At 37.7% G+C, this 15,358-nt stretch overlaps 1 pseudogene; it reads right to left on the reverse strand.

Annotated features, from left to right (window-relative positions):
• Nucleotides 1-3,863: 3,863 nt before the first annotated feature.
• LOC9267248 (uncharacterized) lies at nt 3,864-15,358 on the reverse strand (annotated as a pseudogene).

Genomic DNA, 15,358 nt, shown 5'->3' on the forward strand with positions numbered 1-15,358 from the left:
CGCTGCCACGTCGGCTTCGCGTGCTGCTGCTCCGTTCCGCACGCCGCCACCCCAGTCCACATTGTAGGGATGAAGGGAGGGGAGTGACGATGACACGTTGGGCCCGCTATTTTTTTCTGTGAAGCTGACATGTGGGTCCCATGGTTTTGTTATTTTTCCGGATCGAATTGTCACGTAAGCGTCACGTCAGTGCCACGTCAGATGAAAACCGGGTCAAAATAGCCACGTAGGCGCCACGTCAGCCAAAACCGCCATCTAAACCGCTGAGGGACCTTATCTGCATCGGTTTTGATAATTGAGGGACCCGTTATATCTGGTTTTGAGGTTCAAGGACGAAAATCGGATTCGTTGACGAGTCAAAGAGACTAGAACGGGATTGCGGGCTGCGTGACGAGCATCTTGGGCTAAATTTGTTGATAGGCTTCTGATGGGTCCAATATGCGCCGTACAAATATTGGGCTGAACCTTCAAGTGCGGTTTAGAAAAGGCCGAAAACGAGATGGTCATGAATGCGCCGGGTCTGTATCTCTCTCTCTTTCTCGAGGTTGAAAACTGGAGTAGTATTTTTCTGTTTCCAGTTTTCTGCTTCTTCGCTTAAATTCTGTCAAGTCCTCTCTGTCAATTCAACTGTGAATTGTTCTTTCTGAAAAAGAAAAATCGAAATACATCAAAAGGAAGCGCCGTGAGGCGCGGGCAACTACTGTGTGTCAGTGTCAAGCATCCTGTTAGGGCAAGTACTGGAAGCCCCTACATATTGCCCCTAAATTTGCCATACATAATTAGATGATGAGGTGTATGAGATTGAGCCACCCCTCATGCAAGGGGCAACCTTTACACAATCTCCAAGAAAAAAGTGTAAGATGATGTGAGTGTGAGCTAATATTGGAGTTTGTATATTGGGAGCGTATCTTATGCACACATGCCCTCGCGTGTACACACCGTGTACACCAACTAAAAATTATCACAAAAAATTCTAGGAAAATTCATACATGTACTTTCAATAGTATTACATCTACGTGCAAAGTCGCATCTTCAAATTCATTCTACATAGAGAATAACAAAAAAGATAAAATTCTGACAAAATTACAACCTTAAAACTGTCAGATTTTTTGTTTTTTTTTGTTACGGCTAAAATATAATGAATTTGACGTTAAGATTTTAACCCTAGGTGTAATACAATTGAAAGTATGTGTATGATTTTTTTCTAGAATTTTTGGTGACATTTTTTAGTTGATGTGCACGTGTGTACACGTGAGGGCCTGTGTGCATAGGATATGTTGCCTTGTATATTAGATGTGATATATTATACTCCCTCCATACTCATAAAGGAAGTCGTTTAGGACAGCGACACGGTCTCCAAAACACAACTTTTGACTTCTTTTTTCTATAAAAATACTTATTGAAAAATGATACATATATACTTTTATGAAAGTATTTTTTTCAAGAAAAATCTATTCATATAATTTTTATATTTTCGAACTCAACAACTTGAGAGTTATTCATTTATATTCCCAAGATTTAACTTAAACATTGTCATAAACAACTTCCTTTGTGAGTATGGAGGAAGTATGTGTTACCTCTTAATTAATGAGAAGATGACATATTCTAAATTAAATGTGACATCTACCTCCACTATAAAACAACTTGCCCTTACGTGCCTTCCCTCTCATTCTCTCAAATCTCAAACCCGACACCAGCAAGTTGAGACAGTGACAAAAGGTAGTACTAGATTTTCGTTCAAGACTGAAAACCTCTAGCCGGTTGGTTAATCCTCGTATCACAGGATGGGTGAAAATTAAGGCGGATTAGTTTTACACCTCAATCGTGTTTAAATCTCCCCTTCAATCACCCATGGCGGACGGATTAACCAAGTACTATCTCTGTTGCAATATATATGCAAGTCGTTTAGCTCTCTGTTACAACGACTTAGTACATTTCCGTAACAGAGGGAGCATGTCAAATGTGTCGTTCAGTAAGAGATGCAAGGACAGGTAATAATTTGATGCCCACGTCGTATTCAACATTCTATCGTCTCCGTTTCCACGTGTACAACCAAACAATTTTAACTTACCCTGAAATTGTTAAAGTTTGTGTCGAATATATATACGTAGTCGTTTACAGTTTAGGGCTTAAAATTGTACTGGTGTTAGGACTAAAATAAGAGTCGGACTCTGTCATAGGCTTTCTCATAAATAGAGAGGCATGCCTGTTGTATCTGCATGGCACCTACAATATAGCGTATACACGCAGGGAGATGATAACGATGTGGCCATGGACTCGTAGCGACTAGGAGATATATTAGATCGGGGAGGAGCGCCCGTAATCAGTGCCCCGAGATGTAGACATCGGCTGAAGCTCGTTAACAAATATCATGCCTCGGTGTCGTCTTCATGTTTGGATCTTCTATGATGTTTCTTTCACGTTCGGTTTTCGAATTTATATCGGGCCGGTTTTATAACAGAAATAGTGCTAGATTAGTAGACTATATAGCCATTAATTTCTCTACCCCTTTCTGAGCTATATATTTTCGAGAGATAAGATGGTCCTCTGCAGTACTGTATATGCAGTAGTACTACTTGCTGACATGTGGGCCCCACAAATCCTCATAACCAAATGTAAATAAGCAGTATTAGTATATGCAATACGGCAGAGAATCTCAATTGCCTAATGGTTACTGTAGACGTGCATACTGCATGTGCAGTAGTACTACTCGCTATCACGTGGACCCCACAGACCCTCGGAAAAATGTGAACCTTGCAGCGGCTGCAATTGTGCAGCTGCATGCCCATAAAGATACCTCCCATTTAGGGGCGGATGTAACCATTAGGTAGGATGGGTCGACCGACCCAGTTACGACCCATGTCGTCCACACCCCACATTTAGGTATAGCAAGGCGTGAACACCCAACAGATTAGTCCATCTCTTCACAAGGCACGCACGTCACAAACAACGATTGAGGCAGTTATGCGATTGAACTATAATACGATATTTGTTGTGTTAGATTGCTGTTATCGAGTGAATATCTCCCTTCTCTGTTCCATCTATCTTTTAAAGTTGTGTCCGCCAGTCCCATTGTATGGCTGCCGAGTCCACAGTCAATTTGGCCACATACATAGTGTGCATGCTCGCCCATTTGTACAACATGATTTCTTTGCAAGCAAATTAAGTCTTTCTTGCCATCCCGAGGGCCTTACCGAAATTTTGTCATATTTCTTTCAATAAATTGTTTAGCATGCAATCCATGCTTTTTAAGAATGCACAGTACAACGACACAAAATCAACATACAAAGACAATTCTCGGAGAAAACCAAAGCGACAAGAGAAAGAAAGAATATACTTTATGTCATTGAGTTGACATTGTCCTTTTTTATAATATGCCCATGAGTTTATTAGTTCTTCTATAATATGCAATTGGGTTGTATCTTATTTTCAAAAATACCCAAAATACCCTTATATACATATAAGGTTAACTATTCATTTATCCTATCAGAAGTTTCAAAAAAAAATATGAATGTTTTTAGTCTCTTTCATGATTCTTACATTTCTGTTTTTTTTATAAATATAATTTATCTGTTATATGTTATGTAGAATATTTTTTTATGTTTTAAAGTAAATCATCTTTCTTATGCTACATATTTTTTTTGTACTATTGTATTTTTATAAGCTATTTTACTCTCATATATCACAGGAAAATGACTTTCTAAAAAAATATTAAAAAACTTGAAACTTACATAAAAACTTTTATGTTGTCTAAGGAGGTTACCATAAAAAAAATCTGTATATTTTTTAAACTTCTAATGCGATTAATCAATTATTGATCTTGCATGTTTTTAATGATATTTTGGGTGTTTCTGAAAAAAAAATAGCATGTTATAGATCAATTGATAAGCTCACCAGTATATTATATAAATGTGTAATGTTAATGATAAATTATTAAACTGATATAAACTCAATGGCATAGATCGAATGAATTCCCTCAACGGAAAAAGAGCGTAGAACAATGAGCTACAAGTATGTGCGAATATAGACCCCAACGGCCTCAACACAGGGCCCTGCACGGCCGAAGAAGCCAACAATGCTGGCAGCATCCTCCACCGGAACAACGAATGGAGTTCCTCCTCCTTTTCCATAAGGTCCATAGGTGCGATTGAGATTCGTCGTGAACTTAAGCGATGTTATGACATTTTGTAGCATGCCAAATGAACCGACTGTTCCAGACAGCCCCTTTATATGCTCAAAAGCTCCAAGCCGAATCTGCGTCAATGAATAGAGATTTTTTTAAAAAGAAAAAGTAGCTAAGAAGGTATTGAGAGGTATTATATTTTCAAATTATGTATTATGTAGCTCCAGGTAACTCTAGCCCACAGTCCACACTAGAAAAGAATTACTAGAAGCTAAAGGTAGTACACCACAAATTAACCCTAAAATTATACCTTTTCAAAAAAAAACTAAAATTACTCAAATAAATACTCCCTCGATTTTAAATTAATTGTTATTTTAACTTTTCTTAAGTAAAAGCTAAAAACTATCTTTGACTATTATTTTTTTAAAAAAAAAATCCGTATAGTTTAACAGTTTGGGAATTTCATAATGTGAAAGCTTTTCTCATAGTTTGTCAAAATCGATGATCAAAGATACAAGTTTAATTTGACTTAGAACAAAACTAGATTGAAGTAATTTGAAATGGAGAGAGTATTAGGCTACTTCAGTTTTTACAAAAAGACAAAACGATGACATCACACCTGTCCAATAATAGAATGTGTTGAATAAAAAGCATGCATGAATAATCTTCTTTCAAAAGTAAAAGAAAAACCTTATTTTAGGATTCCTTCACTCACCGTGAAAGCAGCGCCACCATCACCGCCCCATGGACCAACTGTATGTTGCTTCCCATTATGGTCGTTGTATGAGAAGGCAAGCGAGTTGATGATATCTGCACTGCAAATTGTCAAGCTTTCTAAACGGTGAGGTACCACCTCCATGTCGCGATCCATGTCTCCGCTGCCTCCCCACGGCCCGAACTTGGTAAGTGCCTTACCAACACAAATCAATCAAGTAAAAATTGGTCAGCCTGTAAACTTTGAGGATGATCTTTTTTTTTTAGAAAAAAAACTTTTAATGATGACAATTATGATAAATTAACTAGGGTGAAAAAGAAATAGTACATCATCATCCCCTTTTCCTCTTTCCTCTTGAATTGTCTCATGCTCGGAGTTTACTTGCAACGCATCCCTAAAATGTCTGCTCAAATCAAGAGTTGGTCGATTGGGACTAACATAGACACCGATCGAATGAAGAAAACCCCCTGCACGACCGAAGAAGCCAACAATGCTTCCATTGCTCTGCGAAGTGTGGAAAGCGGTTCCCCCTCCCTGTCCAAAAGGTCCGTAGCTACCACTATTTGTGACCAAGGTAAGTGATTTTACGACATCGGCCACTGCACACACATATGGGCCAGTTGTTCCTGAAATTTCTGTCAGAAATTCTGATGGCCCAAATTGAACCTACAAGAGGTAAAACAAATTGTTATGCTTGCAGTATTGTGGAGATAGTTAACATCATATCCAGCATATTTTAAAAAAAAATAATAATAACTTTTGGGATAGATATGTTTTCTTAGTATTAGGATGTGTCACATATAGTCCTAAATTCGTTTTTTTTTGGACGGAGTGAGTACTCACTGGTGGAGAAACCATCTTTGGTCGGTCGACCAAATTCCACGATATTCCCGGTTGCAATAAAAACCGGGATGGTTGAAAAGGTTAGAGCTACTTTTTAATCTTTAGTCCTGGTTGGTGTTATCAACCGGGACTAAAGATTATTTTTAGTCCCGGTTCAAAAAAGGTAGGTGATGTCAGACCCCCCCCCCCCCTAATATCTTTAGTCCCGGTTGAAAGGGTTATAGCTATTTTTTGATGTTTAGTCCTGGTTGGTGTTACCAACCGGGACTAAAGATCATATTTACTCCTGGTTCAAAAAAACGGTAAGTGATGTCAGACCCCTCTAATATCTTTAGTACGAACTGGGATCTTTAGTAACACCGGGAAAAAAGATCGGCATACGCGGAGAGATCGAGGCGTGTGCGTGAATCGGATCGAGATACATATCTCCTTCTCCCTCCCGGTTCTATCTCCTCCTCTCCTCACACCCTATCTCTTCCTCTCCTCCCCCTTCTCCTCTCCTCCGATCCCCTTCTCCTCCCCATCTTACGCGCGAAGGATCCTTTCCTTCTCCTCCCCCTCCCCCCTCCTCTCCGATCTGCAGGCGGCGGCGCCGGCCTGCACGGCGGCGGCCGGGCGGCCGGCGGAAGGCAGAAGGCGGCGGCCTGCTCAGCGGCGGCCGGGTGGTAGGCGGAAGATGGCGGCTTGCACGGCGGCGGCCGGGCGGTAGGCGGAAGATGGCGGCCTGCACGGCGGCGGCCGGCAAGGTGCAGATTTGTTTTGTTTTTTTTTCTTTGAGAATTTGTGATCCGGATCTGAGATGTATTTGATTTGTGTGTGATGTGAATATGTGATGTATTTGTGACGAATTTTGTAGAAGTTGTGATGTCATTTTTTTTAAGATTTTGTGATGTATTTGGAGATGATCAATTTGAGAATTTTGAGGTGATAATTGATTTGGGATTTTAGGGATGGAGATGGGGATGGAGTGAAATCAATATATTAAAAACAATAAAGAAAAGAAAAGAATAAATGAGCAACTGGGATCAGCTGGACTCTATCTTTAGTCCCTAAAAAGGCTCTATCTTCAACCGGGACTAAAAATGAATTTTTACTCCTGGTTATTTCACCTGGGAATCTTTAGTCCCAGATTCGTAGTCCCGATTAGAAAACCGGGACTAAAGGGGGTTAAGAACCGGGAGTAAAAACTACTTCTCCCCTACTGACTCCATATATCTTGGAAAAAACATTCCCATATGAGTGTTGTTCACTCATCAAAATTTTAATCCTGATGCTCATGGTTACGCACATACATATGTGTTTCCAATAGGATATTATTCATGTCACATTTGAGTTTGTTAGTCTATGTATTTCTTGAGTGCTAGTTAATGGGTGTGTACTTGTTGGTACGTGCGTAATAGTGCGTGTGAATGTGCGATTGTGGGTCTCAATGTAATTGAAAGAGAAATCCCAATTGTGAATGTCAACAAATTACTCATAAATACTTATAAGATAAGATTAGTTAGGAGCTCACCGTACGAGCACTTCCACCAGGGCCACCCCACGGGCCTGCTTGGTGCTTCGTCTTCCCTTTAAGGTCAACGTAAGAAAATGCAAGTGCATCAACTATATCAGCAAACCAGACTGTGACACTTAGCAGACGATGGGACGCCACCTTGATGTTGTGAGCTTTCCCTGCATTTCCTCCCCAGGGCCCAATCTTTGCAAGCACAGCCTGGCCAGCATAGATCAACCAAGAAAAAGAATTAGAAACATAGTAGAGACAATGTGCAATTAATAAACAATTAAATCTTGTACAAGAATTAGCACCTCCTGGTCATTTCCTCCCCCTCTTTTTTCTTCTTTCTTTGGTTTCAGCTTATACCTTGCCTCCAGTGTCGTCGCCGCACTATATTTTGAGGTGCTTGCGCTCTATACATAGGCGTATCGAATCGAGAGATGTCTTAGATTCACAGTGCATCTCACTGGTTTGTGCATATGTTGTATATTGACTTATATTGGGAGGGGATATATAAAAAAAGACTACATGTACGATGGTTTGTACTTGTAGGGGTTCTAGTAAAAGTATTAATAATAGCGGAAACAATCTAAGTTATTTTCTACGACTACAAGGGGCGGATCTACAGTAGTATGAGCGGTGTCAGGCGACACCGACGACTTTCATCAAAACCTATAGCGAATTAGCATACTATGACACCGATAGGCATGTTATGACACCAACGAATCGATTTTCTGGATCCGCCACTGATGTCGACTACTAGGATGGTGGTCTAAATAGATATATACATGTTGGATAAGAAAATATGATATCGATATGTCTAGATTTATTCTACTACTAGTATAAACTATTATAAAAAGTATAGAAAAAGTAGATAACAAGTATTGCCAGTGTTCTACTACCAATATTATCGTCAAACAAAACAATCTAAGCCATTGTCTTATAAGTTCCACCACTAGTAAAAAACAATTATGGATTCTAATCCTTCGAAGAATATCCTCTCATATACCTTTTAGTGAAGTGGTATATGCATGTTGTACACAACACATTTTTTACATTTTTTAGAATTTCTTATAACTACGTGGATGATATTTGAAATGAGGGGACATCACCTTATTAAGGGATTAAAATAGTTTCCCGTTGAGATAGCAGTATGGTGACCCGTGCAGATTGCACGGCTAGCATCATTATATTTTATTCTCATACAATAGCATATATATTTTCTCAATGTATTATTCAAATATATTAAAATGACAACATAATTTTAAATTTTGTACTACCTTTACGAAACTATTAATGTATAATATTCATATTGTATTTTATATACGTGTTATTTTATTTATTAATTATTTTTAATATTCATATTGTATTTTATATACGTGTTATTTATTAATTAATTATTTTTAATATCAAATTTTAGTTATTTGTAAATTATATTCCTATATAGACTCTAGACTCGTCTTTTAATATTTTTTTTAATTTCGAATTTTTGTTATCTGTAAATTATATTTCTATATAGACTCTAGGCACTTCTTCCAATATTATTTATTTTTAATTCTGAATTTTTATTATTTCTAATTGTATTCCTATGTCGACTCTAAACTCATCTTTCAATATTCTTTAATTTTTAATTTCGAATTTCAGTTACTTCTAAATTGTATTCTTATATTGACTTTAGACTCTTCTTCCCATATTTTTTTAATTTCAAATTTTAGTTATTTTTAAATTGTATTTTTATACGAAATCTAAACTCTACTTTTAATTTTATTATGTTTATTCCGAATTTTAGTTAGTTTTAAATTCTTATATGGACTCTATACTCTACTTCTAATATTCCTTATTTTTAATTCCGAATTTCTATTATTTCTTAATTATATTTCTATATGGACTCTATACACTACTTCTAATATTTCTTATTTTTAATTCCGAATTTCTATTATTTCTTAATTGTATTTCTATATGGACTCTATACTCTACTTCTAATATTTCTTATTTTTATTTCCGAATTTCTATTGTTTCTCAATTGTATTTCTATATAGTCTCTAGTCTCCTCTTGTAATATTCCTTATTTTTTAATTCCGATTTTCAACTATTTCTAAATTGTATTTCTATATGGACTCTGTTTTTCTTTTTCTCCGATTAATATGAGAATTTCTAGGCCGTGAGAGCGAACGTGGAGTCTCATTTTTCTATTCCTTTAATAGGTTAATAGATGTTTCAATGGATGAAAACAAAAATGAAATGTCTATATTAATTCTAATACCAATATAGACTATTGTAAACATTATCTAAATATAAGGCATCTCACACTAGATTTTTCTTAGACAAATTTAAAGTTAGAAAATGCAAGTTTAGGCATTTACATTTTTCACAACACACCTTAAGCAAGTAAAGTTACGAATCTTGGCGAAAATAGATCTGGCCTGCAATGACTCTGATCATACCTGGTCTCCAGATGACAATGGATCAATTGGTGGCTTATAAAGTAAAAGTGACGGTGATATTTTGCGAACCATATCATCTAGTATATTCAATCTGCTGACAACCTCGGCTATCGTAGGCCTTTTCAGTCGCTGGGCCTCCACACACTGCAACGCCATTTCTATACATGTCTTCATTTGAAGTCGAAGACTCTCTACTTCCTCTGATGTATACATCGGGGTTGCCTGCTCAAATCTTCTTCTCCAATTTTCATGGACCTGAGAAATTCAAACATAAAGTTATAGTGTGTAGAAAATTATGGATAAAGCTAGATAGAAAATTGCTTACGAGTTCGATGAATTGTTGGGGAGACATGTCAGCCCGTTTTGACGTTTCCTTAGTTCCTGTCATTATCTCAATGATTATCACACCCAGACTGAACACGTCAAATTTCTCTGTGATATGGCATATCTGAATGTATTCCGGTGGCATGTATCCGCTGCAAAATCGATAACATCAGCACATGTTCGTATACACACTTACATAAAGTGTGAATAGGTATCAAGATGTACAATTTAATTACAAAAATGTAAGTGTATATGAGGATTAATTGTCGTCTATGGTCTATCAACTTACACTGTTCCTATATACTTTTTTGTTGTATGACGGGTTAGTGTATCAGAAAAGAGTCTTGACAGCCCAAAATCTGCAATTTTTGGCATATTGTTTTTGTCCAACAATATATTGCCAGGTTTTAAGTCGAGATGATAAATATGATCTCGTCGTCCATTATGAAGGTAGAGTTTACACCCTCGCAGATCCCCTTAATGATTTTGTAACGTGTGCACCAATCAAATCCACTAGATTCATCTGTACCATATATAGAGACGAATAGTCATTATCTAAAAAAAAGAGACGATAAGTCAGGTCATTTCCAACCCAATGACTAGAGTGGTGTCCATAGCATTAAATAAAATGCCATTTAAGATGAAAGATGATATGGCAAGTGAATAAATGAGGAAAGAGAAGGAAACCAGGTCTTGCATGAGATATGGTTTCTACACAACATCCAAGACATCATGTGAGATAAGTAGCATTAAATTTAAGTATGGAAAAATGGTATTTGCATTGAAAGAGTGGTGTCTACTACAGTTTCTTAATTATGTGGAGTTTATGGAAACTATATCTAGTGTCTTGGGTTGGGACTAGCCTGCATTCACTTGAGACATCAATTTGGGTTACCATTTTTTTTTATTGTTTACTGCAAAGTTATTGGGTTACCATTTTTTTTATTGTTTACTGCAAAGTGCAAAGTTATGTGTACGTCCAACCAAAAACTATCATACCAGAAAGATATTTGTCAAGGCTTCCACGCTGTAAATATTCGAAGCAGAGAGCTCTTTCCTCCACATGAACAACAACATACTTGCCATTGTGCAGTACAACCTTACGTCTTGTGTCATAGCAGTAGCCAACTAATTGAACAATATTTTTGTGTTGGGCACTCATAAGGTTAACAAATTCATTCATAAACTTCTCATCATCGAGTGACTCTATGTCATGGAGCTTCTTCACAGCAATCTCTTTCCCATTCTCTAGTACTCCCTGTTAACACTAATGTCTTGTTAATATGATGTTATCAACGGAAATATAGAAAATATAGGGTGGATAGCCCATCTAGTCTCTCAAATTTTACCAAAGGCTTCATTTGGTCCTAGCTTGAGGTTTCATTTCGTCCATACATCTACCTTTAAATCATCCTTGAGACCTTAATGTGCAACATATAGCTATTTCTAGTCCACATTCTATTTAGAAAATGTCCCTTTACCCATAATTTGCATATACTAGAACTAATAAATAACATTGTAAATATACTCCCCATTATTTCAACACATGAGTGTTGAGCTCTAATTAATTAGTGGCCAACAGCTGGCCATAGTATACTTTTGCAAGTACATGATTATTATTTTTTACATAAATTACTACGCAATACCTATTAGGAGTACGCAAATCACAATGAAAAAAACATCATATAATTATAAGATGTATGTTTGATAGGAAGTTGGGTTTTTTACTGGAATATGTTGGGTCTTTAGGGGGTCTCATCAGACGATTTCACTGCCTGAATAGTACTCCCTCCGTTTCATAATGTAAGTTATTTTAACATTTTCCATATTTATATTGATGTTAATGAATCTAGACATATATATCTATCTAGATTCATTAACAAGAATATGAATGTGAGAAATGTTAGAATGACTTACATTGTGAAACGGAGGAAGTAAGGCATATTTTTCTCATTTTTTCCATATATATGTGAATGAGTGGTAGAAAGGTCATTTATCAAGACAGATGGTGATTATGTTTACCCATGTGGCTTCCTATGTGGGCTCAAGTATGAGTTTGAACTAAAATAAAAACATGAAAGACTAAAATAGATTAATTGAAACATCAAAGAACTAGAAGTTTGGCTATTCACCCAAAATATAGATATTAATCATACTTTGTATACTATTCCATACCCACCATGGCCAATTTGATTCTTCTTAGAAAAATCATCTGTGATACGTTTTATCAAATCGAACGTAAGATCCTTGGGCATTGCATCTGTGTGTTGTAACTCGTCCGCCATGCTCTCATGTATCTCCTATTGGACCTAGCTTCTGTGTCCTTGTTTACAGTAAAAAAAGAGAACAGTTCTATTACATTAAGGTAAGTGAATACGTAACAAGACATATCATTATCAGATAAAAATGAGCTCTTTTAAGAGGTGTGGCAGGCTCTAACAAAAAAATATCCAACGGTCTAATTTTCAACGTACGCAGTTGAGGTTTGGGCCTTGCAGCTATTGAAATTATAAGCACATAATGATTTAATTTATTCCATAAATAAATCATGGCATTGCATATGTAAACTAAAATAAATGCATCATTGGATCTACACATGTAAACTAAACAGTAAAACATGAACAGATCGAATATGCGCAATATGTTGAACATGTACCGAGGTTGCCGAAAGATCGGTTGCTCAGCAGGAATTACTCGCGAGCCGTCGCGAAAGATCAGTTGCTCAGCAGGAATTACTCGCGAGCCGTCGCGGACGAACAGGGAGCAGTCGCGCGAAGCGCTTCTCAAAAACCTTATTGTCGCCTTCTCAATAGTCTACGAGCTAGATTTATTTCGGTTGCTCAGCAGGAATTACTCGCGAGCCGTCGTGGAAGCGCCGCTAGATTTATTTCGGTTGCTCAGCAGGAATTACTCGTGAGCCATCGTGGAAGCGCTTCCCAAAAATCTTTTCGCGTAGGTTGCGCGCGCGTGTTCCCCCTCTTCTCTCCACCTCACATACTTCAAGTGGCTAGGAGGACATTCTCCCTTTTAATGAGGTCCCCCTCTCCTAGAATAAGCAAGGTGGTACTAAACTCTCCATTCATACCATTCCATGAGGTGGGCTTTTGTGATTTTCCAAAAAATTAATCTTTAAGTGGGCTAAGACCCATCTATTAATTCCAACGGCGGCAACAAGCACTCTAATCGTGTAGTAGTGTGGTTGAGACATCGTGAACCACAATAGTAAAACATTTCCGTTATCTTAAAAAAAATCGTGAATCGCGAGTAACCTAGTGATACATGGAGTCTCAGGTTCTCACTGTTGACCAAATGATATCCAAAATTCCATCCCCAAAATCCTGTTTTGAGAATCCATAAACTTGAATATATTGATTCCTCCAAGAGATGGCTTAAAGTTGTGTTCGAGAGGAGGGGTTGGGAGCCTCTCTCTCCGATACGCAACATGAAGCACATATTAGCGTATGATTAATTAATATTAGCTTAAAAATAAAAAATAGATTAATATGATTTTTAAAAGTAACTTTTTTTATAGAAAAAATGTAAAAAAGACACACCATTTAGCAGTTTATATGTAGCATGCACGTGGAAAATAAAAAAGATAAAGTTGGAAAAGTATATTAAAGAACACAACCTAAACGAAGTTTTTAAAATTTTAAAAGTGGGCCACCTGTTAATCCACTCACATTAATATCTGTTGTTCCTCCCCTCACCACCCACCCCCCCCCCCTCCCGCGCAGGGTGATGAGCGCGTGAGAGGCCCAAGGGGATCCTGACTTTCGGATTCATGTTTGGGGCGGCCATTGCTGGATCTGATATTTTCAGCAAAGCTCCCAAAAAATTAGATAGGGATTTGTTTTGGGCCTCTCTTTGTCCATGCTCTAAAATGTACCCATATTAATCCCATAAAAAGTAGGGCCATTCCGTTCTATTTCTCCTTGTTCAAGATTCAAATACTATCTTGCTACTTCCGCAGAATGGAAGGGACCATACCAATGAAAAACCTGGAGAATGCCAGGCGAGTCCGGCTCAGGTGCAGGGAACCCTGCACATAGTAATATACAGGCCAAATCAAATTGCGACACCTGTCCAGGGTGGCCCTACTTAATTACGCATGCAACGGAGGTTTAACGAGGACTAAACGGGTGAATGGTTCTGTTACCTGATTTTGTGGGATCGTGGTTAAACCTCCGTTTACATTGTTACTTGGTTGATTGGGTGGACCTACCTTGTATACAGGTGTCGCGATTTGATTTGGCCTGTATATTACTATGTGCAGGGTTCCCTGCACCTGAGCCGGACTCATGCCAGGCGCCGGGCGCCCGATGCCGCGTGCATGCATAGGGCGCTCCTGACGTGAGGGGGGGCCCACGCCTGTGTTGCCCACGTGCGCCTATGCTGCCCACGCCCTTACGCTGCTTCTCCACGTGTCTTTACTATATACTCCGTTGCAACAAATCATTCATATATTTTGGAAACACTCTATTAAGGAAATTTGGTTTATTTTTTGTTCCACCAAAAATGTTTCACCTAGTGCACTCACAATGTTTCACTATGTATAGATCTAATGTTACAGTGAACTGAAATAATCTATTGCAACAAAAAAAACCCACATATTTTGGAAACCCCCTATTAAGGGAATTTGGTTTATTTTTTGTTCCACCAAAAAATATTTCACCTAGTGTACTAACAATGTTTCACTATGTACAGATCTAATGTTGCAGTGAACTGAAACATTCTTTCGCTATTTGCTGAAATATTATTTTTATATAAGGTGAGACAACGTCTGATTTAAACGATTGAAGCATTTTCGATCTACTTAGTGAAACAATTCCGATATATCTAGTGGAACATCGTGCAATAATTAAAAATAATTCAATAATAAGTTAAAAAAAATTCGTCGGAATATATCCATGTGTGGTCTTGTTTTGAATATTTAATTGCAACGAATTTAATGGTGCAATCGGATCATGATTTGGATAAGTAATTTAGGAGAAAATCAGTTTAAAGTAGTTTTGCATGTAAATCGGACGCTGACGTCATGCTGACATCAGCGCCCGATTTTGCTCCTAGCCGATCGGGCGCCCGATCCGTAGGTTCGTCCGAAAAACCTTGTCAAAATTTTTAGCAGTAGTAAAGCCATCAATTACTGCCATTTCGGGACCATTGCATAAAAATATACTACAAAGCATATCAATGGGGTGATAAAATAATGAACATGAACGTTCGCAGCAGACCATCAGGAATATAACTTATCATCTTCATCTGGTTCTTAAAACAGAATTACTAGAGAAGAAAAGCAAATGCAAAAGTTGTAAACCTGGAGAAGCTTCTATGCTCGCAGCTCCGGCCGTATAGAAGGCTTGGTCCCTGCGATGGTGCTCTTTATGTCGTAGTTATATAGTACTGAGAAA

Source organism: Oryza sativa, chromosome 11 (genome assembly GCF_034140825.1).
Source record: "Oryza sativa Japonica Group chromosome 11, ASM3414082v1".
In the NCBI taxonomy this organism is placed as follows: domain Eukaryota; kingdom Viridiplantae; phylum Streptophyta; class Magnoliopsida; order Poales; family Poaceae; genus Oryza; species Oryza sativa.